Source organism: Dipodomys merriami, unplaced genomic scaffold (assembly GCF_024711535.1).
Source record: "Dipodomys merriami isolate MVZ:Mamm:240054 unplaced genomic scaffold, mDipMer1.0.p SCAF_1, whole genome shotgun sequence".
In the NCBI taxonomy this organism is placed as follows: Eukaryota; Metazoa; Chordata; class Mammalia; order Rodentia; family Heteromyidae; genus Dipodomys; species Dipodomys merriami.
Genome location: NW_027202270.1, coordinates 125,999,721 through 126,008,626, shown reverse-complemented (window position 1 = coordinate 126,008,626; position 8,906 = coordinate 125,999,721).

Below are 8,906 nucleotides of genomic sequence, written 5' to 3'. Positions count from 1 at the left end.
CATATGTACACCCCAGCAGCCTCCCAAGGGCACAACTGGACAACCTACCTAAGCAGCTCGCTGAAGGCCAGCAGCCAGTGGAGCTGCACGTGTTCCCTCTTCTCTTAAGGCTGCTGGCTATCAGTAGTTTAGAACATGGCTTCTGGAATCAGGTGTCAGACCTTATTAGCTGTGGGTCACCTCAGGCAAGTTACTTAAGCACTCTGGTACTTCTGGGGCTTTCATTCTAGACTAGAGATAAAACAGCACCTGAGTGGCAGAGCTATTGTGAAGATCAAATAAAAAGGTAAGAGCAGTCTGAAGTGGAAGAAAGCAAGCCAAGCAAGACAGGAGTTGAGTGGGTGGTGACCCCAGTACTGTGACTGTCTATCTCGAAGTGTAATGGAGCAGCCTCTATGTTGGAGCCCTAGGCAGAAAACAATGATCATCTTCCCTCCTTGCCACCAAGACATTGTTGAGAGGAACCTGCTAGAAGTGGATGGAAGCTAGCTCTTAGATCAGGCTTGCTCTGAGATATCTTTCCCTGAAACTATCTCCCCCCCCCCTCCAAGCCTCACCCTTGTTCAGCTTGCTTGCTCATGGTTTGAGCCACACCTCTCATCTGGCATTTTGCTGGTTAATTGGAGAGAAGAGTCTTGCACACTTTTCTGCCCAAGCTGGCTTCTAGCGATGATCCTCCACATCTCATCCTTCTGAGATGCTGAGGTGACAGGCATGAGCCACCAGTGCCCAGCTTCCTGAGAGTCTTGACAAAGAGCATATTCCTCCTGGGATCACTCCTCCTTCTCTTCCCCCTCAAGCCTGTCTCAGGGTCAGGCTTTAGGGGAACCTACTCATCTTTTCACCATTCTTAGTTCATGCCAGGGTCAAGATCAATCTAGCCACCACATTGAGAAAAACTAAAGTCAGGAAGGGAAAGAGGGGTGAAAGGGCGGGACTTCCTAGGAGTACCAGCTCCTAGCCACGCCTGCAGTCACTAGTGGTGGGCTTCTCTAGGATGTGAGCCATGACTCTCTTCTCTCACTGACAGTGCTGTGCCTCTCTCTCAACCACACATGGCCTCCCCAGTAAAAATGGCACCCCAGAAAAGGGGCCCAGGAGTTTCTGTGCTACTTCTGCAGCTCTGGTCTCCTAGCACACAAAACCCACAAGATCATCAATCCCTTGACAGATAGGTGCCACCTTTCCTGCTACCCCTGACCTGTCTCCCAGCAGCACCTGGGGCTGGCCAGCCTGATCTGTGATGTTGCAGTCCCCCCTGTACCATCCCAGCAGCCCAGGGAACAAACTCCCCAGCTCAGCTCTGAATGGGGGCAGGGAGGCCCTGCTTTGCAGGCCTAGCCTATCTTAGCTCCAATCCCTCCCTCCATGGAGATAGAAAGACAAAACTCTCAACATAGTGCCTGTGCCATATTGAGGACTGAGTACTGGTGCTAAGTACATCCTAAGTACTATCCAGTATTTTGTCTTTTCTTTCAGTTTGGATCTTTGTCACTTTTCATGAACATCAGCAACAGCTTCCTAAATCTCACTTCTCACCCTCCTTTGCATTAATCCCCATCCTAGGAGCTTTTAGTCCTCCCTTGATAGGCTCTACTTTTGCTTTTCAACATTCATTTCCATATTTGCAACCACTTCCTTCCCTGCTTCTGCTGAGAACACATTTTTTTTTTCTTGTGCTGGTTCTGGGGCTTGTATTCAGGGCCTGGGCATGCTGCCTCTGAGCTTTTCTCCTTAGCACTAGTTCTCTACCACTTGAGTCACAGCTCCACTTCCAGCTTTTTTGGGGGGGGAGGATGGGGGTACTTAGTTGGAAATAAGCCTCATGGACTTTCTTGCCTGAGCTGGCTTTGAACCTTGATCCTCAGATTTCAGCCTCCTGAGTAGCTAGGATTGAAGGCCTGAGCCACCAGTGCCTGGCTGAGAACACTTTTTTTTTTGTGGGTGGTGGGGCTTGAACTCTGGGCCTGGGTGCTGTCCCTGAGCTCTTCAGCTATGGCTAGTGCTCTACCACTTGAGCCACAGCTCCACTTCCAGTTTTCTGGTGGTTAATTGGAGATAAGAGTCCCCTGGACTTTCCTGCCTGGGCTAGCTTTGAACCGGGATCCTCAGATCGCAGCTTCCTGAGTAGCTAGGATTATAGGCGTGAGCCACTAGCACCTAACAAGAACACCTTTTGACCTTCCTTCCTGTCAAAAATATTGCTAGTCCTTCTGGATGGTTTCAGTGACCCTCCCTCCCTCCACATTAGTCAGGAAGCTATCATAATAAATTTCCCCATTTTTAGCAGTTTAAGCAGGAGGTTTTCTGGTCTCCCTCAAAGCACAGGCTAGTGGTGGTCTCTTCTCCATGTCACCCTCAGAGGGATAGATTGGCTATGGGGCTCTCCTACCTCCAGGGTGGCCTGTGGCCATTGCCCCATTCTTTAGACAAGTAGAAGCCATGCAATGCGGTCTCCATCCCAGGTTCATTACTGGTTCAGGGACAAGGCTGGTCTCACATTGGCTGATGAGAAGCCAGGAGACTTCCTTAGGGCTATAGGATAGTCATGCCTTTTTTAGCCAAGAGCCACACACAGCGCATCAGTTCAAGAGCAAGAGGCGCACAACTTCCCAGCAGGCCTGGTGCTAGCATCCTGAGACTTTCATAGCCAATTGTCACTAAGTGGGAAGTTTAAACCACAGAAATTTATTCTCAAGGTTGTGCATACCAGAAGGATGAAAGCTCACTTTCAGCTAGGCTCAGCAGAGGAGAGGAGAGACTACTTTCTCGCCTCTTCTACTTGTTCCAGTGTATACTAGTGTCTGGTGAAAATTCTCCTTGTCTGTGCCACCTGGCTACATGACACTCACATATTTCATAGCTAGCCATGTGATGGGCATCTGCTTCTGCTGACCCCACCTACAGAGCAGCCCTGGCCCCACCCCCTCGTCCCTCCTGTTTGTGGCCTCCGTCTATCACACCTGAGTTTATAGCCATGCAGCGGAGCCCCATCCCATGATCGTCGTTGTCCATGCCAATTTAAATTAATTTTGCCCGTCAGATTTCCTAAGACACTGAATCAAAGGCTTTTCTAAAATCAAAAAGCACTAAATCTTCTGTGGACCCTCTTCTCACTAATATTACAAATTAGTTAGAATAAAAAAAAAATAAAAGCATTGTCGTTTCCCGGCATGACTTCTGTGTAAACCTGCCAGTTGAGTTTATGGCTCAGGTCTCTGTTGCCCTCCAGCTGCTTCCTGGATTTTCTACTCATAAAATTTATCGTAAATTTTTAATCATAAAATTTGTTCTATGGCTTGCCTACAAACGGAACTTATGGCTTCCCTGGGGGGAAATTGCTGGAATCGGTTTTCTTCCTATTTTTCAAGTCCAGTTCTGAGTTTTCCCTCTCCAGCCATCTCTTGCAGTCCACCTTCTGCTGTGGAAAGTGCATGTCAAGAGTTCTTTTAAGTTCATTAGCTAATTCTGGCAAGGCCTTTCCGTTTTGTACCGCCACAGGACTCTGTGATTGATGTGTCTTGCTAGCATTTAATTTTTCTAAGTGACCCTTTACCTGTTTTTTTTTATGATGTCTTACTAATTGCACGTATTTCTTAACTTTGTTTTTCTTATTAAAGATGGGTTTTAATAGCTAGTTCATTTCCCAGCCACTTAAAGACCCTGATGGAGTTCACAACCCTCCTACGCCTTCAGAAATAGACCACCTTTCCTGCTAATGTTTTCCAGTCCCTGACCTGGTGGCTCTGGTTCTGGACTGAGAGGGGAAGTACGATGGTTCAGTAATGGCTTCTGTTCACATCTGTGCTGTAGGTTGAACTTGAACTTCTCATGTCTTCCTTTCCTCATTGATAGCAGGAGGGTGACAGAACTCCCCTAGAACCTCATGGTGAGATCCCAGAAAAACAACTCAAGGTGCAGGGTCCTGGCCATAGTAAATGCTCAGTAAGCATGAACTATACTTTCTTTCCACAAAGATCTTTTTCATCCACATCATTCATTCATTTCTAAGACTTTCTGTGTGTGTGTGTGTGTGTGTGTGTGTGTGTGTGTGTGTGTGTGTGTGTGTGTGTGTGTGTGTGTGTTTTGGTCTAGTCGTGGGGCCTGAACTCTGGGCCTGGGCGCTGTCCCTCAGCTCTTCAGCTCAAGGCTAGCGCTCTACCACTTGAGCAACAGCGCCACTTCCGGCTTTTTTTCTTTTTGTGCTTATGTGGTGCTGAGGAATCGAACCCAGGGCCTCAGGCATGCAAGGCAGGTGCTCTACCACTGAACCACCTTCCCAGCCCATGTGTTTTTTTTTAAAATTTAAGCAGTTGTACAAGGGAGGTATCACTTAACAAAGTGGTATATGAATACAGTGCATCTCCATCTGTGTCACCCCTTCAACAATCTCATCCCCTTTCCACCCACCCCTTCGCTTACATTGCTTAATTTTGTGGTGTGTATGATGAAGTCTTGACTGCTTTCTCCTCTCTTCCCCCTGCATTCATCTACCCCTCTCCCTTGGGCCCCACCTCTCCCTTGCAAGTACCCATTTCTTGGTGCTTATTTTGTTGGGCTTTGACTTAGTCTTAAAAAAATATACTATTTCAGTTCTCCATAGCATCTATTATAATTCAGTTGATTAATCTGGAATTGCAAACCACCCAATGTATTCACTTGTAGATTTATGGACACATTCTGTCTACCGCTAATAAGAGAAACCTTTGTTTCTCTGGGTTTGGTAACTTTATTTACTATAACTCCTACTTCCTTGAAAAGAATGGTCTAATACCATTCTTCCAATGGTTCTATGTTGATAGCATTATCTCACCTGGTGCCTGTCCCATGGACCCATCACCTGGTGAGAGCTGCCAAGCAAACCCAGCACAGTGTCTATGTCTGGGCTCTGACTCTTTTCTTAGACTCCATAAGTGGCCCTCCAGTGACAGGCTCAGCACTCTTGGAAGTAATAGGATCCTGGGCCTTTCTAGTTTAGTGTATACTAGACTAGACTACAGTACTGCACTATAGCCTAGTGCTCTGGGCCTTTCCTGACTAGTGTACTGTGATCTCTCATCTCTGGGGAAAAACAACACTCCTCAAAGCTACCTTAGACAGACCTGGCACCTTTCCCAGCCACCGCTTACACCTGCTCCTGTAAGAATGGTTTTCACCACTTCCAATAAAGCCAATGTCTCATCCTGCAATTGATAGCCACATATCATGATCCAGTTACACAAAGGGTTCTGGAAACCCCACAGAGGGGCCAGGAAAACACTCCAGTGGAAGTCACGTTTCAGCAAAACCTTGTAAATGGTCGGAACTGAATCTAAGGAGAGTTAAACTAAGTGGGAAAGGAAGATAACACTACGTGGACGAGACATCTGGAACAGAGGCAAAGTTGTGGGAACAAGCATGAGGTAGACTGAGAACCCCAAGGAGTCTGAGGGTTAGGCTGTGACCTTGAGGCTGGCCGAGGACATGGGTGGGCCTGTGAGCCATGGTTAGGGTCATAGTCACTGGATGATGTTTTGAAGGAGATCAACCAGGCTGCACAGCTCAGAGAGGGGCTTTGAAGACTAGGGTCTTAGACAGGAAGAAAGCTCTCTCACATGAGAAGGGGTAGGGAGCAGGAGGACCATTTGCTGGGCAGCAGCTGGTCTGGAGTTTCAGTTAGGGCCTTGTTCTAAGACAACCCCAACACAGTGGGGTAGCCAGGGATGCAGTCAACTATGGGGTGCTGTACACATGCAAAGCCCTCACAAATACAACCACTGTGTTAAGGACAAGAGAAAGCCTTGGCCTTTAACCCCCAATCAGTGTAGAAGCCAAGCCCTGGTTCTTGGGGAGAGGAGGAGGATTGAGGAGGGAAAAAGTGAGCCTTTTAGGAAAGTTTCTTCATTCCAAAAACCTTCTAGCAATTATGGTGGCAAAAAGCCAAGAATAGCTGAGCACTGGTGGCTCATGACTATAATCCTAGCTACTCAGACTGAGCTCTGAGGATCAAGGTTCAAAGCCAACCCCGGTAGGAAAGTCTATGAGACTCAGACCTCCAATTAACCACCAAAAAGCCAGAGGTAGAGCTGTGTCTCAAATAGAAAAAAATAAACAAAATAAACCAACAAAACCAAACCAGGGGCAGTGCCCAGGCCCTGAGTTCAAGCCCCAGGACTGGCACGCACACGCACACAGGCACGCGCGCGCGCGCACACACACACACACACACACACACACACACACACACACACACACACACACACACACACACGCCAAGAATACAACCAGCCCTGCCCAGAAGTTCTGGCCACACCCACAGGGGTGGATTCTTGACTCACAACGTCATGGTACCTAGGGACTATCTTGCCTTCACTACCAGACTGGAGTTCAGTTGAGACCCTTCTTGGCAGTGTGTTTTCTCCTGGCCCCTGTGTCTTCCAGGTGCTGATAATCTTCTTCTTGCATCTCAGGATACAGCCTGTCTCGGGAAGGGGTGCCCTAAAGGCCCCTTGGCTGGGTCTTTGTTTCCCTACCAGGCTCCATGTTCTTGTACACTTACTGTTTTCCTGATATTGTCCCAGCCCTGATCAGGCTGGTGAATAAATGAAGTGAACCTAGAGGCAGTCTAGTTTTCTCTGTCTCTGAATTCTTCTACTACATAAGACAGGAACAAGACCAAGTCCTCAAGTCCTTTCCAAAATTTCTTCCTTATTCATAAACTCAACGTCCCAGTTTGCTCATTTCCCTAGCCTGGGTCAGAATGATGCCCTTGAGTTTGTGGTTCCCTTTGGCCAATTTCCATTAAAACAAAATAAAACAAAAAACAAAAACAAACCAACTCTCCTATACTCCCAGGTCTTCTGTCTAAGTTACTGCCAATGATCATTCTCTGTCCTTGGTGCTTAAAAGCAGCCCAGGAGGCTGACATTAGTCTCACTAATTTACAGATGGGAAACAGGGCTGGGCAAGCAGCCACGGGAAGGGTTAGGGATGCTACCCCTTCATACTAGTGACAGTGCTACAGCAGGCTCCAGAGTCTCCAGCATCATGTGTGTGTGTGTGCATGTGCATGCATGCGCACATGTGCACATGTGCACTTACTGGGGTTTGAATTCAGAGTGCAGCACTCTTTTTTTGGGGGGGGGGTCCGGTCGTGAGGCCTGTACTCTGGGCCTGGGCGCTGTCCCTCAGCTCTTCAGTTCAAGGCTAGCGTGCTACCACTTGAGCCATAGCACTACTTCCGGCTTTTTTTTCCTGCTTATGTGGTGCTGAGGAATCAAACCCAGGGCCTCATGCATGCAAGGCAAGTGCTCTACCACTGAGCCACCTTCCTAGCCCAAGAGTGTAGCACTCTTATTTGGCTTTTTTGCTTAAGGCTGGCACTCTACCACTTAAGCATATTTTGCTGTTAATTGGAGATTAGAGTCTCATGAGTTGGTCTCTTCAAGCTGGCTTCAGACTTTGATCTTCAGATCTCAACTTCCTGAATAGCTAAGATTACAGGCATGAGCCACTAGCTATGACAAGTTCCATTCTTTATGTTTAGTATTTCCCAGCTTCTAGATCTTTACTCCTAAGTCCTCAAGCTGAAAAGAATTCTAGGAAAAAGACATGATTTTTAACACCTGCTCCCTGGGAGTGCATTTTAGGGCACCCATCACTCAGAGCACTGATTTAGGGCTGAAATCTGGAGTCTTCCAACCCTCCAAGCCATGCTTTCTCTCCCTTGGCTACATTCTAAGAATTTAAAAACACCCAATGACCAGGGCTTAGGCCAGGTCCCTTCAACTGAAGTCACTGGCTTTGAACTGAGCCAGTGAACAGTTGCAGATGGAAACGAATGAATTCAACTGGTAATTCTCAGCTTGTGGCTTATGGCAGAACCACCTGGGCTCATACCTCAAATTGCTGGCCTCCCTCACTTCTGGGAAGGGGTTAGAGGAACATATATATATATATATATATATATATATATATATATATATTATAATACATATTTTATATATACTACTCCATACATACACACATATAAAATATACCAGCTGCTGCTAGAACCCCTTAAGTGGCATGACTCCCCCAGTTCTGCTGTCTCATCTCATTGTGCAGATGCTCCTTGGCACCCTCACCATCACCCTCCCATGGAGAGCCTGCTCCCAGAGGTCTCTAGAAACTCTATACTAACAAGAAGAAATGACTTTAATAAATAAAAGACATTAAGTGATTTGGCCCCAAATAAACAGGGACGGCTATAAAATGAAAGGACAAAGGGCAAGATAGTTAATTAACTTGAATGTCTGTGTCATTCATTTAATAAAGCCCATCAGCAGGAAGAGGTGATTTTCACCCTGTGGCTAGCTGCTTTGGCCAAGAGACAATGGAAAAACCTCCTCTCCACCCATCAGCCACTTAATGACTGAGGGAATGTGGCCCCGTGGCTCAGTTTCCCACTATGAAAAGTCAAGGTTCTAAGATGCCTTGTTTTGTGATCATGTGGTGGGATTAGATTCATGTTGGAGACTATCTACCCAATACAATGTAGTTACACCCATCCTGTAGCACCTTCCTTGGTGCACTGCTGCTGCTACTCCTCATGTAAAGATTCTCAGATGCAAATTGTACTCACTAGTGAGTTCTCTCAGTGACTAGCAGGATGCTTTGATGTTTTCTATTGGTTAACAGCAGCTACTGCGATGTCTTTAGCCCATTTTCTGGTTCAGCTGGCCTTTCCTTATTGGCCTCACCTCCCATATCCCACAGCTACTACGCCACTTAGCTTCATGCCCCACTGGGTTCTAAGTTTCCAAAGAAACCTGGTGATTCTTTGCTGTACCTGACTGGTGGCGGGCATGGTCATGGTTGGTGGATGGAGATCTAAGTAAATAAAAGTGTTATGAAATCTTTTTTAGAAATTTTATTGTAAAGATGCT